Here is a 15396-nt window from a genome sequence, read left to right on the forward strand (position 1 = left end):
GCCTATATACCACACCTACTAGTGTCTTTCTCCCTCTACTATTCCTCATCTCTACCCATAATGATTCCACGTTTTGTTCCTCAGAGCCTATGTCATCCCTCAGTACTACCCTGATATTATCTCTTATTAATAGCGCGACCCCACCACCTTTTCCTTCCTGTCTATTCTTCCTAAACGCCTGATACCCCTGGATATTCATCTCCCAGTCCTGGTCACCTTTCAGCCACGTTTCTGTAATGGCCACTAGATCGTACCCACTCGTGCTGATTTGCACCATCAACTCATTTACCTTGTTCCGAATGCTTCGTGCATTCAGGCAAAGTGTCCTTATTCCAGCTTTTATCTGGACCCGCTTTGATGAGTCGCGAACACCCTCTCCCTCTACTCCCTTATCTAAATTACCGCCTTCATTCACTTGCACCCTCTCCTCTACCATTAATTTTGTAATTCCCCTTACCCCTGCATCCTCCACCCCATCAATTAGTTCCTTGATCCTAGTCAACTCTTCTAGCTCCCCTCCCCCCAACCTATCTAGTTTAAATTCTCCCCAGTAACCTTAGCCAACCTACAACCAATCAGACAAAGGAATTTCCATAACTTCTCGCTCAGCATCATCACCAAATAAAGTTTTCACAATCAAGCTACAGGCAGGCTGAATCAATTTTTCAGCTATTGTATCTGGTTTTGTCTGTTGAGCAATCAATTCAGCCACTTGGTAAGATACAATCCGCATCTTATCTGAGACTGTCATTCGTTTTTCGAAATATGATCGTTGGCATTTCTGCTGTTCCAAAAGCCTTTCAAAATGTTGAACATCCTTGTTTGCCAAATTTCCATGTTTTGACAACAGATGTCTTTTCATCTTGCTTGGGACCATATTGGAATTGGAAAGCTTCTCACCACAGATCAAACACATAGGCCAAGGTACGTTTTCATCTCCAGTCCATGTGAAACCGAGACTCAGATAGCTATCCATATATTGTCAACAAACTTTTTTGGAGGTTTGCTTGGGCCTGCTACTGGTGTAGAATTAAACGATTCTTCTTCAGCACTCTGTTCGAACAGCGATTCTGGATCACAACGTGGACTCGGATCGTCCTCAACATCACTTGATGCTCTTGCTCTCACTTTGGAAAAATATCTATCCATGTTTAAATGTTTCTTTGATTGTCCTTGAATCTTCCCGCCACACTTGCCATCCTCTCTCGCCGCACCAGTGTGGCGCGCCGCACCCTTTGGGAACCATTGATCTAAGTCATTAATACAGATTGTAAATAGTTGGGGCCCCAGCACTGATCCCTGCAGCACTCCACTAGTTAGTCTAACAACCTGAAAATGACTGACGTCCCAACTTGTTTTCTTTTAGTTATCCAATCCTCGATTTATGCTAAAGATCACCCCAACACCATGATCTTTTACAGTAACCTCTCATGTGGTTCATTATCAAATGCCTTCTGAAAATTCAAATGCACCACATCTACTGGGTCCCTTTGAACTGATCTGGTGACCTATCACAACACTCCAAGAGGATCCGGCCCTTGTTACTAGACAGGAATCAATGGAGCAGAAAATGCCCTTCGGCCCATCGAGTCTGTACTGACCTACCACTAAAGTTGCGCTAATCCCATTTTCTAGCACCTGTCCCATATCCTTTAATGTTATGATGTTTCAAGTGCTCATCCAAATACTTTTTAAAGATTGTAAGGTTTCCGGCCTCGACTACCTTCCCAGGCAGTGTGTTCCAGATTTCCACCATCCTCTAAGTGAAAACATTTTCTCTCAATCCCCTCTGAATCTTCTGCCCCTTACCTTAAAACTATGCCCTCTCGTGATTGACCCCTCAAAACAGCTGCTTCCTATTCACCCTGTCCATACCTCTCATACACCTCAATCATGTTCCCACTCAGTCTTCTCTGCTCTAAAGAAAACAATCCATGCCTATCCAATCTCTCCATATAGCTCAAATGCTCCATCCCAGGCAACATCCAGGTAAATCTCCTCTGTACCCCCTCTAGTGCAATCACATTCTTCCTATAGTGAGGTGACCAGAACTGCACACAGTGCTCCAGCTGTGGCCCAACCAACAGTACAGCTCCAACATTACCTCTTTATTCTTATACTGGCTGTAACAAGCCTGGTAACATATTTAACTTTAAATGTTACAATCTCCACAGACTGCCAACTTGCAGAAGAAAAAATGGATTTAATAACAATTTCCATTTCACAAACCATGTGAACATAGAAAATAGGAGCAGGATGAGGCCATTCTGCGATTCAAGCTTGCTCCACCATTCATTATGATCATGACTGATCATCGAACCCAAAGCCGGATTCTGCCTTCCCCCATATCCTTTGATTCCCTTCAAGTGCTACATCTAACTGCTTCTTGAAAACATGCAATGTTTTGGCCTCACCTATTTTCTGTGGTAGTGAATTCCACAGGCTGACCACTCTCTGGATAAAGAAATTTCTGCTAATCTCTGTCTTAAACCATCTACCCTGTATCCTCAGACTGTGACCACTGGTTCTGGACACCTCCAACATCGGAAACATCCTTCTTGCATCTACTCTATCTAGACCTGTTAGAATTTTATAGGCTTCTATGAGATCCTGCCCCCCCCCCCCCCCCCCTCCCACCCTCCTCCAATTCTTCTGAACTCCAGCGAATACAATCCCAACCAACTGAATCTCTTCTCATAAGTATTGCAGGTAAAACGGATGAGCTAAGAGTGATGATTGACACATGGAATTGTGATATAGTAGGCATTACAGCGACGTGGTTGAGAGAGGGGCAGGATTAACATTCTGGGATATAGAATCTTCAGGTGAGACAGAGAAGGGAGTAAAAGAGGAGGAGGCATTGCATTATTAGTTGAGTCAGTTACTGCAGTAAGGAGAGATGAAGGGAGCACCGAATGAAGTGGGCCAACTATAACTGAATTAGGCAAGAATTGGAGAATGTGGATTGGGAGTGGCTGTTTGAGGGTAAATCCACATATGACATGTGGGAGTCTTCTAAAGACCAGTTGATAAGAGTGCAGGACAGGTATGTTCCTGTAAAAAAGGACAGGAATGGCAGGATTCGGGAACCTATGCAGACAGGGGAAATTGTCTGCATACTCAAAAAAAAGGTCTAGGCAACTAAAAACTGACGTAATCTTTGAAGAAAATGGAGGAAGTAGGAAGGAGCTTAAATGGGGAGTCAAGAGAGTTAAAGGGACCATGAAATGTCCTTGGCCAGTAGGTTAAGGAGAATCCCAAAGCATTTTAGCTAGGGAAAGCGTAGGCCCATTCAAGGTAAAGGAGGGAAGTTATGTGTGGAGCCAGAGGAAGTGGGTGAGATCCTTAATGAGTACTTTGCATTGGTATTCACCAGAGGGACACGAGAGATATTGAGGTTAGGGAAGGGTGTTTGAATACTTTCGGGCAGATCAGTATAATGAAGGAGGAAGCATAGGGTGTCTTAAAATGCATTAAGGTAGACAAATCCCCAGGGCCGGATAGGATCTTTCCCAGGATCCTGTGGGAGGCAAGGGAGGAAATAGATGGGGCTTAACAGATATCTTCACATACTCTTTGACCACATGCAAGGTTCCAGAGGACTGGAGAATGGTCAGTGTTGTTCCTTTGTTTAAGAAGGGAAACAGATATCCAGGTAATTACAAGCCAGTTAGCCTGGTGTGGAAGCTGTTGGAGAAGATACTGAGAGACAGGATTTATTCATATTTGGAAGCAAATGGATTTGTTAGTGATAGGCTGCATGGTTTTGTACGGGGAAGGTCTTATCTCATCAACTTGATTAAGATTTTTGAGGTGACAAGAATGATTGCTGAGGGAAAGGCAGTTGATGTTGTCTACATGGGCTTTAGTAAGGCATTTGACAAGGTCCCTCATGGGAGGCTGGTACAAAAGGTAAAGTCTCATGGGATACAGGATGTGCTGGCTAGATGGATACAGAACTGGCTTGGTCATAGAAGACGGAGAACTGCGGTGGAAGGGTGCTTTTTAGAATGGAGATCAGTAACTAGTGGTATTCTGCAGGGATCAGTGCTGGAATCTTTGTTGTTTGTAAGATATATAAATGAACTGGAGGAAAACGTAGGTGGTCTGATTAGCAAGTTTTACGGATGACACAAAATGAGCAGAGTTGCAGATAGTGACAAGGATTGTCAAAGGTTACAGCAGGATATAGATAGATTGCAGACTTGGGCAGAGAAATCTCACATGGAGTTTAATCCGGACAAATGCGAGGTGATTGCTTGTCGTATGAGGAACGGTTGAGGACTCCGGGTCTGTACTCGTTGGAGTTTAGAAGGATGAGGGGGAATCTTATTGAAACTTAAAGGATACTGCGAGGCCTGGTTAGAGTGGATGTGGAGAGGGTGTTTCCACCAGTAGGAAAAACTAGAACCAGAGGCTAAAAGGACGATCCTTTAAAACAGAGATGAGGAGAAATTTCTTCAGCCAGAGACCTCTTTGTCGCAGAAAGCTGTGGAGGCCAGGTCATTGAGTGTCTTTAAGACAGAGGTAGATAGGTTCTTGATTGATAAGGGGATCAGGGGTTATGGGGAAAAGGCAGGAGAATGGGGATGAGAAAAAAATCAGCCAAGATTGAATGGCAGAGCAGAGTCGATGGGCTAAGTGGCCTAATTCTGCTCCTATGTCTTATGGTCTTATGGATGCATTTTGGAAGGTCAAATTCAGGTGCAAATTATACTGTAAATGGCAGAACCCATATGAGCTTTGAGGGATCTAGGCATACAGATCCACAGATAGCTGAAAGTGGCAATACAGGAGAATAAGGTGGTCAAGAAGGCATACAGATGCTTGCCTTCATCGGCCTGGCCATCGAGTTGGCATGTTATGTTACAGCTGTATAAAACTTCAGTTAGGTCACATTTGGAATATTGAGTGCAGTTTTGGTCGCCACACTACCAGAAGAACGTGGATGATTCGGAGAGGGTTCAAAGATGATTTACCAGGATGTTACCTGGTCTGGAGGATTTTAGGTATGAGGAGAGGTTGGATATTGCATGACACTGAGAAGTTCTGAGGAACAAAGGGACCTTGGCATGTTTGTCCATGGATCTCTGAAGGTAGAAGGGCATGTTAATGGAGTGGTGAAAAAGGCCAAGGTCCCTTTGTTCCTCAGAACCTCTTTGCGTTGATGAATACTCTTCCTTGTCAAAGTGAGGGGCAGCGGGTTTTAGGAGGGTTGTGAGGAAAACCTTTTTACTCAGAGTGTGATGGTGGTCTGGAATGTGCTGCCTGGGAGGGTGGAGACGGATTGCCTCACATCCTTTAAAAAATACTTGGATGAGCACTAGGCACATCATAACATGCAAGGCTATGGGCCAAGTGCTGGTAATGGGATTAGGTAGATAGGTTAGATGGTTTTTACGTGTTGGGCCAAAGGTCCTCTTCTGCACTGTATGATTTTGTGAAGATGTCCGTGTTTGAAATGTGAGTACCCAGACTGTGCTGGAATGAGTACTTACAGGCTGCTAACATAAACATCCAATGCTCATCTCTGACTGAGGAAATGGGAAGAAAGACTTTATCCTCCTTGAACAAGCCCAATACTGTTTGTGGTCTGTAACTATTGTGAAGTGCCACCTAGATACGTACTGATGAAATTCTTTCACCCCAAACACCACCACCAAATGCACCTTTTCAATCTGGCAGTACCCTCTCTCTGCGTCTGCCAAAGTCTTGGAGGTGAAGGCTGCTCTCCATCTCCTATCTTGTGTGACAGCACTGCCTCCACGCAATACGGTGCTGGATCACGCATTAACACTACTTCTTTTTCAGATCAAAATGCATCAAGTCTAAAGATTGCAGGCCGACTTTGACTTTTTTGAAGGCCGCTCTCTGGTGCTTATTCCAATATCATCATTGATATATTTTCAGCAGCCGAGGTAGAGGTGTCAATAATGCTGACAGATTGGATATGAAACTCCCATAATAATTTACCATGCCCAAGAAAGTCTTCAGCTTAGACATGTTACGAGGCGTTGGTGTCTCCTGACCTTCGCCGCCAAAGGGCGCAATCCTTGAGCATCAACCTGGAATCCAGATTCGTGACCTCGGGGACCTGAAAGTTACATTTCTCTCATTTGAATATTAGTCCTGCATCTTAAATCCCTTCAGTACCTTCTCAAGGTTCGCACAGTGATTAGCATTGATGCCTCACAGCACCAGGGACCTGGATTCGTTTAGGAGAGTGGTCCAAGAAGTGGCTGATGAAATTCAACGTGGGCAAGTGCGAGGTCGTACACTTTGGAAAAAAGAATAGAGGCATGGACTATTTTCTAAACGGTGACAAAATTCATAATGCTAAAGTGCAAAGGGACTTGGGAGTCCTAGTCCAGGATTCTCTAAAGGTAAACTTGCAGGTTGAGTCCGTAATTAAGAAAGCAAATGTAATGTTGTCATTTATCTCAAGAGGCTTGGAATACAAAAGCAGGGATGTACTTCTGAGGCTTTATAAAGCACTGGTTAGGCCCCATTTGGAGTACTGTGAGCAATTTTGGGCCCCACACCTCAGGAAGGACATACTGGCACTGGAGCGGGTCCAGCGGAGATTCACACGGATGATCCCAGGAATGGTAGGCCTGACATACGATGAACGTCTGAGGATCGTGGGATTATATTCATTGGAGTTTAGGAGGTTGAGGGGAGATCTGATAGAAACTTACAAGATAATGAACGGCTTAGATAGGATGGACGTAGGGAAGTTGTTTCCATTAACAGGGGAGACTAGGACGCGGGGGCACAGCCTTAGAATAAAAGGGAGTCACTTTAGAACAGAGATGAGGAGAAATTTCTTCAGCCAGAGAGTGGTGGGTCTGTGGAATTCATTGCCACAGAGGGCTGTGGAGGCCGAGACGTTGAGCGTCTTCAAGACAGAAATTGATAAATTCTTGATTTCTCGAGGAATTAAGGGCTATGGGGAGAGAGCGGGTAAATGGAGTTGAAATCAACCATGATTGAATGGTGGAGTGGACTCGATGGGCCGAATGGCCTTACTTCCGCTCCTATGTCTTATGGTCTTATGGTCTTATGGCTTGGGTCACTGTCCGTGTTTGCACATTTTCCCTGTGTCTGCCTGGATTTCCTCTAGATGCTCCGGTTTCCTCCCACAGTCCGAATGACGTGCTGGTTAGGTACATTGGCCATGCTAAATTCTCCCTCAGTGTACCTGAACAGGTGCCGGAGTGTGGCGACGAGGGGATTTTCACAGTAACTTCATTGCAGTGTTAATGTAAGCCTACTTGTGACTAATAAATGAACTTTACTTTAAATTTTAAAACCCCTGTGACCAACACATCATCTTGTTACACCGATACCATACCCTGCAGCAAACACTCCATGGTTTGCTGCAAAATGGCACAAGCTGATGAAACACTGAAGGGCAGCTGGGTATACCAGTACAGACCCTTGTGAGTATTTATTTTCACATACTTCCTTAAGGCCTTATCAACTGCTGGTACACATGGCTTATGTCGAGTTTGGTAAATGGTCCTCCTGTTAACTTTGCAGATAGGTCCTCAATCTTTTGAATTGGATAACCATCCAGCTTCACCAGTAATGTCTCAAGATGTGAACTGTTTTGTCTAACTTCACCATGGGAATAGAGGCTGCTCACTCTGATTATTCCAAACTCTTTGAACTGCTTCAGCTCTGCCTCGATTCGCTCATGCAAAGCATGAGCTCTAAAAAGTTTGGGAGTGGAGTCCGAATTAACATAGATCTTGGCTTTGACACCCTGTATTTTCCCCAGTTCGTTATGAAAGATTACCTTGGTATTTCCTTAAATGGTCTTGGAAATTAGAAGATTTCCAGCCAATTTAATTTGAGCTGGCTCAACCAATCTCGTCCCAATAGGCTGGGTCCCTGGCTTTTCGCAATGATAGGTAGTTGAGGCGATTGATACTGGTACATCACATGCACCAATATTGTTCCAAATATTTGTAAGAATTCTCCTATATATGTAGCTAATTTTGCCGAGGTGTCTTTCAACTTAACATATGTTCTCCCAGCACAATGGCTGAAGCTCCAGTGCATACTTCCTTGAGGAGCAAAAGACCATCTAACTACAACTCAATTACGATTGGGGCTGATTTACACAATTAAATAATTCAAATGTAACACCACAGGCTTGTCTTTGGAGTCGCTCCTTTACGAACACCACCAGCAGCTCAAAAGATTTAGAACTTGTGGGGCCTCCAGAGAAGTTAAACTCTGGATCAAGTTGTATATTCGGGTTCCACATACAACAAGTTAATTCGCTGTTTCTCCTCCCCCTCTATTCCATTAGTTCTTTAAGGCACATGATGTATTAACCCCAATGCTCCACCTTGGGATCAAAAGCTTTGGTTTCTTGATTAAAGGCATGCTTAACTCTGTTATTGTGGCCTATGTTCAGTAGAAGCTTAGTCTTGAATTGCAGCTGGCTATGGAGGTCTTCCAATTTATCCTCATCGCCAATGTTGTGTAATGAGATAAGGCTTGATCTCTGGTTAGTGAGCTAACTTGTCTTTATTAACAGAATAATTATACATATTACAGAACAACGATCTTAAATACCACAGGCCCAAAACGCTGACTCTTGGAACAAGTCCAGACAAGTCTGAGTGAGTTCCCAACTCAGCTCCTGATTGGAACAATGGGTCACATGACCATTTCAGGGAAAAGCCCCTTAAAGAGCAATGAACCACACAAAAGAAGTAAATGCGATATGCGAAAAAAGATTTTTTCACACAGCAAGTGGTTTGACTTTCGAAGAATGGTGGAGGTAGGTTCAATCAAGGCATTCAATAGGGCATCAGATGATTATTTGAATAGAAACTATGTGCAGGGCCATGGGGAAAAGGCAGGAGAATGGCACTAAGTGATAATGCTCACCTGGAGAGCCAGTGCAGGCACAATGGGTGAATGGTCTTCTTGTGCACCATTACAATTATGTGAATGAACCCTTATCTTGAGATCGTGTCTTGTGTCTTAGATTCTCCAACCAGTGGAAACAATCTCACACCACCTACCCTATCAAACCCCTTCAGAATCTTGTATGTTCAATGAGTCTTTGAAACCAGAGAGAATATAGGCCCAATTTACTCAGCTTCTCATCATAGGACATTCTCAGCAGGTCTGGTAGCATGTGGAGAGAAGTAATTAACCTGAACATAGCAATTAAGAGCAGATGTAGGTAAATACAGCCCTTCAAACCTGCTCCACCATTCAATCAGATTATGGCTGATCGCTTCCTGGTCTCAAATCCACCTCCCCACCTGTTTCCCATATCCTTTGATCCCTTTTTTATTAGAAATATATCTATCTCCTTCTTGAATCCATTCAAAGATTCAGACTCCACCGCGCTATGGGGCAGCGAGTTCCACAAATTCACCACCCTCTGCAAGAAGTAGTTCCTCCTCATCTCAGTTTTAAATCTATCGCCTCTCACCCTATACCTGTGACCTCTTTGGCCCATAAGATTACCCCATAAAAGGAAATAGTTGGTCTACATTTACTTTATCAATCCCTTTTAAAATTTTATATACTTCGATCAGATCCCCTCTCATCCCAGCGAGTATAAGACCAAACTGTTTAATCTCTCCTCATACTAGATCTAGGGGTACATGTTCATAGCTCCTTCAAAGTGGAGTCACAGGTGGACAGAGTGGTGAAGAAGGCATTCGGCATGCTTGGTTTCATTGGTCAGAACATTGAATAAAGGAGTTGGGACGTCTTATTGAAGTTATACAAGACATTGGTAAGGCCACACTTGGAATACTGTGTGCAATTCTGGTCACCCTATTATAGAAAGGATATTATTAAACTAGAAAGAGTGCAGAAAAGATTTACTAGGATGCTACCGGGACTTGATGGATTGAGTTATAAGGCGAGGCTGGATAGACTGGGACTTTCTCTGGAGCGTAGGAGGCTGAGGGGTGATCTTATAGAGGTCTATAAAATAATGAGGGGCACAGGTCAGCCAGATAGTCAGTATCTTTTCCCAAAGGTAGGGGAGTCTAAAACTAGAGGGCATAGGTTTAAGGTGAGAGGGGAGAGATACAAAAGAGGGGCAATTTTTTCACACAGAGGGTGGTGAGTGTCTGGAATAAGCTGCCAGAGGTAGTAGTAGAGGCGGGTACAATTTTGTCTTTTAAAAAGCATTTAGATAGTTACATGGGTACGATGGGTATAGAGAGATATAGGCCAAATGCGGGCAATTGGGATTAGCTTAGGGGTTTTAAAAAAGAAAGGGCAGCATGAACAAGTTGGACCGAAAGGCCTGTTTCCATGCTGCAAGCCTCTATGACTCTATGACTCATATGTCAACCCCTTCATCCCCGGAATCAATCTGGTGAACCTCTGAACTGCCTCCAATGCCACCACATCCTTCCACAAATGAGGAGACTAAAATTGGACACAATACTCCAGATGTGGTCTCACCAACATGTTATACAATTGCAACAACATTTCTCTACTTTTATACTTAAGTCCTTTTGCAATAAAAACCAACATCCAATTTGTCTTTTTTATTACATGTTGCACCTGCATACCAACTACCAATAAATAGACACCCAGATCCCTCTGCCAGGATGCATTTTGAATCTGTTTTCCATTTAGGTAATAATTTGCCTTTCTATTTTTTCTGCCAAAATGGATAACCTCATACTTATCCATGTTAAATTCCATCTGCCAAATTTTGGCCCATTCTCCTAACCTATCTCTATCCATCTGTAAGATTTTTGTATCCTCTTCACTGCCTGCTTTCCCTCCAATTTTAGTATAATCCGCAAATTTGGCTGTTACACTCTGTCCCTGCTCACAGATCACATATAGATTGTAAACAGTTGAGGTCCGAGGGCTGATCCCTACAGCCCCCCGCTAGTTACATTTCACCCAGTCAGAGAAGGACCCATTTATCCCGACCCTCTGCTTTGTCAGTCAGCCAATCCTCAATCTAATCCAGTATTTTACCCCCAATCCCCTGCGATCTCTCCTTCTAGATCAGTCTTTTATGTGGCACCTTGTCAAACATCTTCTGGAAGTCTAGATATACCACATCCATAGGTTCCCCACTATCCACCTTGCTGGTTATGTCTTCAAAGAGCTCAAGCAAGTTGTCAAGCATGACAAACCCTTCATAAAACCATGCTGTCAATGGTGGATTGAGCTTTGGATTTCCAATCCACCGGGACTTTACCAAAATCCAAGGAATTTTGAAATATCACAACCAATGCATCCGCTATCTCTGCTACCACCTCTTAATATCCGAGGGTGCAGGCCATCAGGTCCCAGAGACTTATCTGCCTTTAATCCCATTATATTATTTCTCTCCAGTTATGGATATTGCACCAAGTTCCTCTGTGTTAACGACAGTTTTCGGAAAATCTTCATTCTCTACCGTGAAGACAGAGGCAAAACATTCATTTAGTGCCTCCAACGTCTCTGTGTTCCCCAATAATACCTCATCAGTATTGTCTCCTAAAGGGCCAACATTTACTTTAACTATTCTCTTCCTCTTTATCTGAAAACATAATTCTGTTTTTATTTTAGATTTCCAGCTTCTGCAGTTCCAGAGGAGCAGCTAGAGAGGTGATTCAAGTGAGGAAAGCTACTAGGAAAGAGGGATTTATAACTTAATTTTTTTTCTTTCTTTTTTCAGAGTTTTTGTAAGGCAGCCGGAAGTCTAAAACCGGAAGTAGGCCCCAGTGAGACCTGGGAAGTTTTTTTTTCTTTTCTCTGACGTCAGCCAGTAGCGCGCGGAAGGTTTAAAAAGCAGGCCGCTCTCTCTAGCGGGCAGTGTTGTGAGCGGGAGGTGGAGTGAGAGGGAGCAGAGTGGGACGGCTTTGGCTCAAACAGGCTTCGGCGTGAACAGGCAGAGGCGAGGGTAGGTTCTGGTAAGTTGTTATTGTTTCTTCAGAGTAGAAAGAATGCCAGGCAGGATGTTGGAATGCTTCTCTTGTATGATGTGGGAAGACTGGGAGACCTCCAGTGTCCCTGACAACGACACCTGCAGGAGGTGCATCCAGCTGCAGCTCCTAACAAACCGCGTTAGGGAACTGGAGCAGGAGCTGGATGACTCCAAATCATTCGGGAGAATGAGGAGTTTATAGATGGTAGCTTCAGGGAGGCAGTTACGCCAAAGGCACAGAGCACAGGTAATTGGGTTACCGTCAAGCGAGGGAAAGGGCAGGCAGAGCAGGGTTCCCCTGTGGCCATTCCCCTCCACAACAGGTAGACAGTTTGGATATTGTTGTGGGGGATGCCTTACCTGGGACAAGCTGCAGCAGCCGGATCTCTGGCACTGAGTCTGGTTCTGCAGCGCAGAAGGGAGGGTGGAAGAAGAGGAGAGCGGTAGTGATAGGGGACTCGATAGTCAGAGGTACAGACAGGAGGTTCTGTGGTCGTGACAGAGACTCCCGGATGGTTTGTTGCCTCCCGGGTGCCAGCGTCACGGATGTCTCTGAACGCGTGCACAGCATTCTGAAGTGGGAGGGTGATCAGCCAAATGTCATGGTACACATCGGTACCAATGATGTAGGAAGGAAGAGTGAGGAGGTCCTGAAGTCTGAGTATAGAGAGCTTGGTAGGAAGTTAAAAAGCAGGACACCGAGGGTAGTAATCTCAGGATTGCTACCTGTGCCACGTACCAGTGAGGGTAAGAGTAGGATGCTCGGGTGGATGAACACATGGCTGAGGAACTGGTGTAGGGAGCAGGGTTTCAGATTTCTAGATCATTGGGACCTCTTCTGGGGCAGGTGGGACCTGTACAAGAGAGACGGGTTACACCTGAACTACAAGGGGACCAATATACTTGCAGGGAGGTTTGCTAGTGTTATTGGGGAGGGTTTAAACTAGATTTTCAGGGGGATGGGAACCAGAGTGCCAGAGCAGATATTGGAGCGGGGGTGAAAATAAATGATGTTAATAGTTCATGCAAAATCACAAATAGAAGGGTTGTGTGTGGTGGTAATAATCTTCTGAGGTGTGTCTATTTCAATGCTAGGAGTATTGTGGGGAAGGCAGACGAGCTGAGGGCGTGGATCGACACATGGAATTATGACATTATAGCCATTAGTAAAACTTGGCTACAGGAGGGGCAGGACTGGCAGCTCAATGTTCCAGGGTTCCGATGTTTCAGACGTGATAGAGGCAGAGGGACGAAGGGTGGGGGGGTGGCATTGCTAGTCAGGGAAAATGTTACAGCAGTGCTCAGGCAGGACAGATTAGAGGGCTTGTCTACTGAGGCCATATGGGTGGAGCTGAGAAACAGGAAAGGTATGACCACATTAATGGGGTTGTATTATAGACCATAGAAAATTACAGCTCAGAAACAGGCCTTTAGGCCCTTCTTGTCTGTGCCGAACCATTTTATGCCTAGTCCCACTGACCTGCACTTGGACCATATCCCTCCACACCCCTCTCATCCATGAACCCGTCCAAGTTTTTCTTAAATGTTAAAAGTGACCCCGCATTTACCACTTTATCCGGCAGCTCATTCCACACTCCCACCACTCTCTGCGTGAAGAAGCCCCCCCTAATATTCCCTTTAAACTTTTCTCCTTTCACCCTTAACCCATGCCCTCTGGTTTTTTTTCTCCCCTAGCCTCAGCGGAAAAAGCCTGCTTGCATTCACTCTATCTATACCCATCAAAATCTTATACACCTCTATCAAATCTCCCCTCAATCTTCTACGCTCCAGGGAATAAAGTCCCAACCTATTCAATCTCTCTCTGTAACTCAGCTTCTCAAGTCCCAGCAACATCCTTGTGAACCTTCTCTGCACTCTTTCAATCTTATTTACATCCCTCCTGTAACTAGGTGACCAAAACTGTACACAATACTGTACACCTTACCATAACACTCCAACTTTTATACTCGATACTCCGATTTATAAAGGCCAATGTACCAAAGGCACTCTTTACGACCCTATCCACCTGTGACGTCACTTTTAGGGAACTCTGAACCTGTATTCCCAGATCCCTCTGTTCAACTGCACTCTTCAGAGTCCTACCATTTACCCTGTACGTTCTTCTTTGGTTTGTCCTTCCAAAGTGCAATATCTCACACTTGTCTGCGTTAAATTCCATTTGCCATTTTTCAGCCCATTTTTCTAGTTGGTCAAAATCCCTCTGCAAGCTTTGAAAACCTTCCTCACTGTCCACTACACCTCCAATCTTTGTATCATCAGCAAACTTGCTGATCCAATTTACCACATTATCATCCAGATCATTGGTATAAATGACAAACAACAATGGACCCAACACCTATCCCTGCGGCACACCACTAGTCACAGGCCTCCACTCAGAGAAGCAATCCTCCACAACCACTCTCTGGCTTCTTCCATTGAGCCAGTGTCTAATCCAATTTACTACCTCTCCATGTATACCTAGCGACTGAACCTTCCTAACTAACCTCCCATGAGGGACCTTGTCAAAGGCCTTGCTGAAATCCAGGTAGACAACATCCACCGCCTTCCCTTCATCCACTTTCCTGGTAATCTCCTCGAAAAACTCTAATAGATTGGTCAAACATGACCTACCATGCACAAAGCCATGTTGACTCTCCCTAATAAGTCCCTGTCTATCCAAATATTTGTAGATCCTATCCCTTATCACACCTTCCAATAACTTGCCCACCACCGACGTCAAACTTACTGGCCGATTTGATAATCCCGTTTAAAATTAGACAAATTAGTCACATTATCAGTAACCCCCACAGCTTGCCTCCTGGACTTGCAGAATTTCACTAGCTGTTCTGTCTGGAGACAATACACATCTCTTTAACCTGAATGCTCCCTCCACCCACATTGTCTGTACATTTAAGACCTGGCTGGCTGTAGAGATTTGCATTCTAATCAGTATTCTGTAATTTGATTTGTGTCTGTGCCCTGTTTGAGAACAGATATCCACTCCATCTGATGAAGGAGCTGTGCTCCGAAAGCTTATGGTATTTGCTACCAAATAAACCTGTTGGACTTTAACCTGGTGTTGTGAGACTTCTTACTGTGCTTACCCCAGTCCAATGCCGGCATCTCCACATCAATGGAAGAAGCCAGAGAGTGGTAGTGGAGGATTGCTTCTCTGAGTGGAGGCCTGTGACTAGTGGTGTGCCACAGGGATCAGTGCTGGATCCATTGTTGTTTGTCATCAATGATCTGGATGATAATGTGGTAAATTGGATCAGCAAGCTTGCTGATGATACAAAGATTGGAGGTGTAGTGGACAGTGAGGAAGGTTTTCAAAGCTTGCAGAGGGATTTGGACCAGCTAGAAAAATGGGCTGAAAAATGGCAGATGGAGGTTAATGCAGACAAGTGTGAGGTATTGCACTTTGGAAGGACAAACCAAGGTAGAACATACAAGGTAAATGTAGGACACTGAAG

Source organism: Mustelus asterias, chromosome 5 (assembly GCF_964213995.1).
Source record: "Mustelus asterias chromosome 5, sMusAst1.hap1.1, whole genome shotgun sequence".
NCBI lineage: Eukaryota > Metazoa > Chordata > Chondrichthyes > Carcharhiniformes > Triakidae > Mustelus > Mustelus asterias.